Genomic DNA, 9,222 nt, shown 5'->3' on the forward strand with positions numbered 1-9,222 from the left:
CGTCCCCAAGCCTCTGTCTCCTCTGAATCCACAGGGTTGATGCCAAGTTGGAAGGAGACCCTTCTGTGGGGGCAATGGGACGAACTTCTCAATGAGCACCTGTGAAACCCCAGCCCACTGAGCCGGAGCAAACCTCTCCCAGCCCCTCGGCAGTGGACCACTTCCTGGTCTGCACGATGTGGTTGCGGGGCTCCCTAGTCCGGAGGCAGCTGCAGGGCAGGGCCTGTGCCGGGCACTGTGCTTTGCTTTCGCACGAGCGAGCAGTGCCCGGCGCCAGGCTGGTGCTGCTACAGGCTTTCCACTAAGAGAAACTTCACATGAACGTTGACTTCCAGAAATTTCCAAACTTTGAACATGAAGCAGGAATTGCCAAATATCCATGTTGGATCTGAAATTTTGTGAGGGAGACTGAGCCCGTGTGGGACAGGAGCTCACGCACAGCAGGGAGAGAGGAGCTGGAGCCCCGGCCAGTGGCGTCCACTCGCTTCCCCACGGCCGTCCACGAACGGGGTCCTCTGGTGCCCCGCCCAAAGGGTGCTCCTAGTCCGTTACCACTGCCCAGGCCCCGCACCCCCAAGTCCTCATGGCTCTGCAAGGCCCCAGCTAGCTTCGCACAGCAGCTCTGGGTCCAGACGCCCACCCCGTTTCACCAGCGAGGAACCTGAGCACCTTTCGTCTTCTCCCTGTCCCTTCCGCTGGGCGACCTCCAGGTGCACAGATGACGCCCAGCTTCCCACCAGCAGTTCTGTCGCTTTTAAACTACTTTGCATAGTAACTATGCTGGTCCCGCTGGTCATCTGCCTGTGGTCTTCCGACTTTACCAAGGAACTCTTGGCTCTCAATCTGTGTATAGTCACAGCTTTTTCATGCTCTTCCTGATCAGCTTCTGCACTGGCTAATTGTCCAGGAAGTCCTCCTGTGGGGGCTGGCACTCCACAGCAGGTGGAGCCCCTACCTGCAGCACCACATCCCCTGTGGGCACCAGCGTGAGTCCTGGCTGCCCACTTCCGATCCAGCTCCCTGCTAATGCCCTGGGAAAAGCAGCGCAAGATGGCCCAAGTTTTGGGCCCCAGAACCCACATGGGAGACCCAGATGAAGCTCCTGGCTCCTGGCTTCGGCCTGGCCCAGCCCTGGCCATTTCGCCCCTCTGGGGAGTGAACCAGTGGACGGAAGACCTCTCTTTCTGCCTCTCCCTTTCTGTCTGTAACTCTGCCTCTCAAATAAATAATTAAACTCTTGAAAAAAAGAAAGCCCTCATGTGCCTTCAGTGTATGCAAACGGTTCCTGCATGACGCTTTTCTGGTTTAATTGTGGGTGATAATACGTCCGGGTCCCTGTGTTAACCTTAGGTAGCTAATCTTAGCTGTGTGGCTCCGTTTATGGAATCTCTGGTGGGAGGAGCCGGGTCTGTGGTCGCAGAAAACAGGTGAGGGCCCCCGGAGATCGGAGGCAGCAGGAGCAACTTTCAAAGACGCCCCCGGGGCCTTTAGGAGGCAGCACTGTGTGTCTCCTTGACTGTGACCGGTGCACCCACGAAGACTTCCACACTATAGGCTTTCCGTGGGTGCCGGTCACTGTCACCTCAACTCCTGTCAGTCAGAGCTATTGAGGGGAACCAGCGCTGTGCCATAGTGAGTTAAATCGCCACCCGCAGGGCCAGCATCCCATATTGGTGCCGGTTAGAGTCCCAGCTGTTCCACTTCTGATCCAGCTCCCTGCTAATGCGCTTGGGAAAGCAGTAGAAGATGGCCAAGTCCTTGGGCCCCTGCATCCATGTGGGAGACCTGGAAGAAGCTCCTGGCTCCTGGCTTCAGACTGGCCCAGCTCTAGCTGTTGGACCATTTGGGGAGTGAAACAGCAGATGGAAGATTCTCTCTCTCTCTCTCTCTCTCTCCCCCTCCATCTGCCTGTCCCTCTTTGTAACTCTGCCTTTTAAGTAAAATAAATAATTCTTTAAAAAAAAGCTATTTTGAGGGATGGGATTGTGAACCTAGAATAAAGACCCCCCCAGGCAGACGTGGGGAGTCCCCGCTGTGGGGCGCTGGGCCGCCCTCATGCCCTCTGTGCGCCCTCCTGGGTGACTCCCCCACAGCGCTGCGCTGTGAGACGGGAAGTGGAGTCCTCTTAACTTCTCTGTTAGCTGTAGCAGATGCAGACAGCGGCTTTCAGGTTTTTGTTTTTATTTCCACAACACACACCTGCTCCTGGTTGAAACGAAAGCAGAAAAATCAATCTAAAAAAGAAAACCTTGCACTCTTGGTTTTATAACCTGAAGGTGTTGCTTTCATTTTTTAAAAAAGATTTATTTATTTACTTGAGTGGCAGAGTGACGGAGAGAGGGTGTGTGGGAGGGGGTGGAGAGAGGGAGAGAGAGAGGAGAGAGAGAGAGAGAAGAGAGGTCTCCTAATTGCTGGTTCCCTCTCCAAAGGCCCACAGGAATGTCTGGCCAGGAACGGGCCAGACTGAAGTTTGGAGCCAGAAACTCAATCTGGGTCTCGTGTGGGCGACAGCAACCCGACCGCTCCATCCACCTCGGCTGCTCCCCAGGGGGTGCTCAACCAGCAGGCAGCCAGGACCAGGAGAGAGCGGGACTCGCACCCGGCGCTTTGATATGGGACGCAGACGCCCCAGGCAGCTTTTAACCGCTGAGCCGAACGCTGGCCCCCGGACACTTTGCATACTTCTGGGGTTGATTTCTTTTTTCCTTCTGCGTGGGCAGTGTGTGAACCTACACAGAGCCGCGTGCTCACCTGTGACACACAGTGCCTCCTCCCTTCCGGAACTGGCGTCTCCTGCATCCACTCTGCCGTCCTGGGCTATGGCAGTGACCAGAATTTTCCAGAAGTGTTAAATTGACATAGTGGAAACAGACATGCGTGCCCTGGTGCTGCTGTCATGCAGACCTCAGCTCTCTCCCACTGACTCTCCCGGTCGTTGTTGAAGGTGGCCCCAAGTGCGAGGAAGTGGAGTCTCAGTCTCCCTACGCAGAGCTGGCCTGGGGATGACAAGCTGACATTTTTTCCTCCTGAGTTTTGTTCCCTTTGACCCGCTGATGTGATAAGTTACACTGGTAAATTCTGTAACAGGATTAAAATCTATTAGGAAATTAGCATGACTGTACTGACATTATTGGAAAGCACTAGTATTCTGTATTACTACTACTACTCTATTTCTACATTTTATTTGGCATTTTTTCCTGGGTTTTTTACTTAAAAGTGAGTGATAGTTTTGTATGTGGTATGCTTATTATATATGTGTATGGTGTGTGCAAGTTAGGATACTATAAGGGGGCTTAAACACGTGTGGAAAAATGGAATTAAAAGACAAGTTGAGGGGCTGGCACCGTGGCTCACTTGGTTAATCCTCTACCTGCGGCACCACCATCCCATATGGGTGCTGGTTCTAGTCCCAGCTGCTCCTCTTCCAGGCCAGCTCTCTGCTGTGGCCAGTGAGGGCAGTGGAGGATGGCCCACGTGCTTGGGCGCCTTGGGAGACCAGGAAGAAGCACCTGGCTCCGGGCTTCAGATCAGCATAACTCCGGCTGTAGCAGCCATTTGGGGGGTGAACCAACAGAAGGAAGACCTTTCTGTCTCTCTCACTGTCTAAGTTGAGGGGCTGGCACTGTGGCTTAGTAGGTTAAGCCTCTACCTGCGGCGCCAGCATCCCATATGGACTTTGATTCCTGTCCTGGCTGCTCCTCTTCCAATCCAGCTCTCTGTTAACGGCCAGGCAAAGCAGTGGAAGGTGATCCAAATGCTTGGGCCCCTGCACCCACATAGAAGACCTGGAAGAAGCTCCTGGGTCTTGGCTTCTGATTGGCCCAGCTCTGGCAGTTGAGGCCATTTGGGGAGTGAACCAGCAGTTGGAAGACCTCTCTGCGTCTCCCTCTCTCTGTCTGTAACTCTGCCTCTCAAATAAATAAATAAATCATAAAAAAAATAAATAGAAAGACAAGTTTATTTTAGTACACAAAAAACTGAAGTCTACATATGATTTTTTAAATAATGTGCATTTTCCATGAACTTTTTGAAGACTCCGCCTGTGCATGGATTTCAAAAATTTTGCACCCAAGTAAACTTGTCTTTTAATTCCATTTCCTAAGAATTTTCCGAAGTGCTCTTGTGTGGTTTATTCTGGTCCTTTAAAATGAATTCAGAAGTTGCCCACGTCCTCTGAGAAGAGAAATCTTTTACGGAGCACGGTGGAGGGATGTCTTAGTAACAGCACGAGGAGGTGCAGGCGCTGGGCTGTGGGCTCCCCAGGGCACCTCCTCCCGAGGAGCCAGGGCTTCCCGCCGTGGGGAGGCCTCGGGTGGGGTCCAGCTGGAGGCTTGCCGTCAGGAAGGAGTCGACAGCCGATGCACAGGCTGAACATGACTCTGCGCACGGCCTCATTCATTGCCGGTGCCTTTCTGTGACGTCACCAGGAGCCAGGCCGCGGCCAAGGGTTTGTGGGGGCTGTATGCTGCTGCCCCAGCTCTGCAGAGCAGGGCTGAGCTCCCCGGGAGAACGTGAGCAAGGAGCGAGCGCTCAGGAGCCTGCGGCTGAGCAACCCGGAGTGAGCGTCTCCAGTTCCTCCCACGTTGCTGGCCCACCCTGCTTCCAAAACTGTATTTCTTCGTGGCAATGTTCACATTCTGTACTATGAAGCTGCATGCGACAGCCTCGTGCAATTGATCAGAGCCGCTGTGGGGCCTGCTTGTTTTATTTTCTCCTTTTCTTGTGCTACTGGGGTTTCGTCTCCAGGTTTTCCTGAATGTCGGCCACAGCAGCATTTGGAATCATCTGTTCTTTCTATTCTCAAAATTACGAATATCTACTTTTATCTTTTCATTGTTTTCCTGAATTTAATTATGAAATAGTTCCTTTTTTCCCAGTTTCTTTTGTATTAGATTATTTGTTTTGATTGACACATAATAATTGTACATATTTGTGAGGTACAATGCAATATTTTGATATATGCATTCATTTTAATGATCAAAGTAGGATAAGTAGCATCCATCACTGAGTATGAAGTATTTTAAATACATAGCAAGGTGCTGAAGACAGCACGACAGATGTCCCCTAAAGTCTCACACATTTGTTAAGAATTCTAAGCTTTTTGTCCTATTTACTTCTGATCTTAATTTTTCATTAAATAAACTTTTCTGGTTGCAGTTAAAACTATCCTCACCATCACTGGTCCCCTCATTCACCACATGAATAATGATATTATTTCTTTCTTTTAAGATTTTTATTTGTTTATTCAAAAGTCAGAGCTGGAAAAAGACAGGGACAGATGCAGAGGGAGCTCTCCCATCTGCTGGTTCACTCCCCAAGTGACTGCATTGGCCGGAGCCAGGAGCTTCACCCGGTCTCCCACGTGGGTGGCAGACACTTGGCCCTCTTCTGCTGATTTCCCCAGGGACCAGGAACCTGTGTGGGATTCCAGCATCCCAGGCGGCTCCTCCGCCCACTGCGCCACATTGCTGGCCCCAAGACTACTGATACTATGTAAACTGCTGGATGTCCATTCACCCCGATCAAATATACAAACACACGGTGTCCCTTCCTATCCACCACCAGTAAACATTTCTGGTTTTGATGTCTGCATAAATGACAAAGTCCACTGAAGATTCCTCTACAACTTGTTCTCTTTTTAAGTAGCAAAGCAATTTCAAGGTGTTGTTTGTGTTCATTTTATCCCACTTATTACTCTATTATAGAACCGTGTAATGTTAGCTTGTCCACTCCTCTGCTGAGAGTTTTGAAGTTTGTTCCGGGAGGCAATGATGCCTTCAGCAAGCACAGACACATGGCACTGCCCAGCTGCCCCACTGCTGTTTAATTGGAGAGTCAGGGAAACACCAGTGGACACAGATCTTCCACCCACTGGCTCATTCCCTGCAGGACTGCAACAACCATGCCTCGGCCAGGCAAAGTCCAGGAGCCTGGAACTCAGTCCAGGTCTCCCCCACGTGGGTGACCAGGACCCAACCACTTGAGCCATCGCCTGCTGCCTTCCAGGGTGTGCGTTAGTGGATGCTGAGCCAGGAGCCCCAGTGTAGGACGTGGGAGTCCCTAGTGCTGTCCCAACGCCGGCACCAAATGTTCGCCCCCCACAAGACCCAGTTCTTGTATGGAGGGTGGCCTCTAACGCATTGCCCAGACCCAGACACCACGGACAGCGAGGGCCATCTTTGGATGTTTACGTGGGACAAGAAGCCTAACCCCAGGTGGGGCAAGCTGGGTGTGCCAGCGCTGATCCGGGGGCCCACGCAAACACTGTCCCCAGACATTTCAGTTTGCCGGTTTCAACTTTGATTTGTGGCCAAATCTCTCTTTGTCATCACTTTGCATTTCTTCGGTTACTGGAGAGGACGCTCGGCTTGTGCTCCTCTCGTGGATACGTAGGGTCCGCGTGCCCAGTGCCCAGCCCCGTCCTCAGAACTGGGGGTGCAGGAACGAGCCCGGGAGACCCAGAGCCTGTGAATCTTCCCCCGGAGCTCACAGTCTACTGCAGAACAGAGAGCGCCGTCTGTTCTTGATCTGCTGGTACCTGATTTCGGGAGTGTCAGGAAGCTGGAGTGGCAGGCAAGCCCCCGGGAGAGCGCTGCGTGTCCGGGGACAGGGTGGAAGCACATGGGGCAGGAAGCCAGGGCTCGGGCCCTGTAGAACTTTCCCGTCGTGAGACTCTTTCTTTTCCCCAAAGGTGACTGGAAAAAGCACAGGGCTTCAGAGATGTGGACGTCACACGTCTAGATTTTTATCGCACTCCGAGCAGAGCTGGCTGGAGGAAGGGAGGCCCCGCAAGGGTTTCATGAGTCCTGGATGGAGGTGGCCGAGGTTCGGGTTCCGCGGTAGCTGCGGAAGTCCAGTGGGAGCTCGCAGGGCTTCGACACTCAGCCCCCAGGGGCAGGTCAAGGGCGGCCTGGGGACAGGAGGCAAACAGAGGGATCAGAGGGGCTGCCAGGGTCCGCTCCAGCAGCCCGCAGGTTCCTGTCTGAGAATCGTCTGCTCGCAACCACGGCTGGGTTTCTCCAGAGCTTGTGGCCATTTTCTTGTGGATCTCGGGGGTTTCTCCATTGTTGGTTAATGCTCGCCATGGATGAGTGACACGCATAAACTCGCAGGTACTTTTCAGTCCCTGTGTACTGCTCACCCTCGCTGGGGATATTTTTCTGATTTGAGTTTGTATTTTGTTGAATAATTTTAGAAAAAACTTAGAAGGAAACCCTCCCAACATTGGGTCTATTCTCAGCGCATACGATGGAATTCATCAAGAATTTAGCTACGATACAATGTAGGGGCCGAACTCTGTCTTTCTGAGAGAGTAACCGTTAGTCCTAGTACCATTTATTTAAAACCCATCAGTTTTCACAGTGTGAATGTCACCACTGTCATATACTACATGTTAAATCATAGTCAATGCCTAATTACTCTTACAGACTTTCCCATTCCATTATCCCATCTCTCTGTACGCATAACAAGCCCTTGGATCTGGTGGATCCAGATGCACCTGATGCCTCCTCAAAACTGTCTTGGCCCTTGGCCTTTGACAAACTAGTCAGAAATTCTTAGAGTGAAAGTTTCCAGGGAACAACACTCTTGAGATTTTTATTGAAATTGAACTATTCTTTGATTAACTAGGTGTAATTACCGTCTTTCTGGAACTTAGTTTCCATGCATAAACTTTCTATCTGCTCATTTATTTAGGCCTAAATTCTTCAATTCAGCTTTAAATTTTTCCCCATCAATGTCTTAACACATTTTAGATTCAAGTTTAGGTAATTTATAGATTTGGTTATTATCAGAAAGGAATCTAAATTTATCTTATTTATAATGACTTGTAGGAACATAGGAGTGTTCATTCGGGGGGATGAAAATCTGATTTTTATAAATTTATGGTATCTCCAGTTAGTTCTCATCAAGTCTGCAAATCTTTTTCAGTTTCTCTACTGCTAGTCATAGCCACTGCCATTAATGAGGAATTTGTTTCTTCCTTTTGAATTCTCATAATTTTCTTTCCCATCTCTCTCTTTCTTTCTTTCTTTCTTTCTTTCTTTCTTTCTTTCTTTCTTTCTTTCTTTCTTTTTTTTTTTTTTTCAGGCAGAGTGGACAGTGAGAGAGAGACAGAGAGAAAGGTCTTCCTTTGCCATTGGTTCACCCTCCAATGGCCGCCGCGGCCGGCACGCTGCAGCCAGCGCACCGCGCTGATCCGATGGCAGGAGCCAGGTACTTCCCCTGGTCTCCCTTGGGGTGCCGGGCCCAAGCACTTGGGCCATCCTCCACTGTACTCCCGGGCCACAACAGAGAGCTGGCCTGGAAGAGGGGCAACCGGGACAGAATCCAGCGCCCCGACCGGGACTAGAACCCGGTGTGCCAGTGCCACAAGGTGGAGGATTAGCCTAGTGAGCCGCAGCACCGGACTCCTCTTTCTTTTGTTAAAAATTTATTTATTTATTTGAAAGTCAGAGTCACACAGAGGGAGAAGGAGAGGCAGAGAGAGAGGTCTTCCATCCTCTGGGTCATTCCCCAGTTGACCGCAATGGCTGGAGCTGTGCAGATCGGAAGCCAGGAGCCAGGAGCTTCTTCCGAGTCTCCCACATGGGTGTAGGGGCCCAAGCACTTGGGCCATCTTCTACTGCTTTCCCAGGCCACAGCAGAGAGCTGGATCAGAAGTGGAGGAGCCGGGACTTGAACCGGCGCCCATATGGATGTTGGCACTGCAGGCGGTGGCTTTACCTGCTATGCCACAGTGCCAGCCCCTACTTCTTTCTTGTTCGCTCTCCTCCTGCCGCAGTGGCTGGGGTCTTCAGTATAATGACAGATAGAAGATACTGTAGATGGACTCCATATACTGTTTCTGATTTCCTAATCTAAAATCTTCTTCCAATGTGTTTTATTCTAAATATGACATCTGCTGCATAATTTTCAGTTAGATTAAGAAATCCATTATCATTCCACAGTTTTCTAAGAGTTTTAATAAAAAAATGCATGTGGGATTTTATTAATTTTTTCCATTAATGTAAGGAGTTTTTGGCTCTGTTAATTTGTCAAACTACCTTAACAGACTTTTGTAGCATTAAATCATCTTTATACTTACAGGATTAAAACCTACCAGCTCATAATGAGCTTTTGAAAACAATTCAGGATATTCAGTTTTTCCTTTTTGCTAATATCTTATTTAGGATTTTAAAATCTCCATGTATAGGCTAGCAAGACCTAAAGTTCCATTTCACT

This window comes from Oryctolagus cuniculus, chromosome 15 (genome assembly GCF_051225735.1).
Source record: "Oryctolagus cuniculus isolate XC-2025 breed Fujian yellow rabbit chromosome 15, ASM5122573v1, whole genome shotgun sequence".
NCBI classification, from domain to species: Eukaryota; Metazoa; Chordata; class Mammalia; order Lagomorpha; family Leporidae; genus Oryctolagus; species Oryctolagus cuniculus.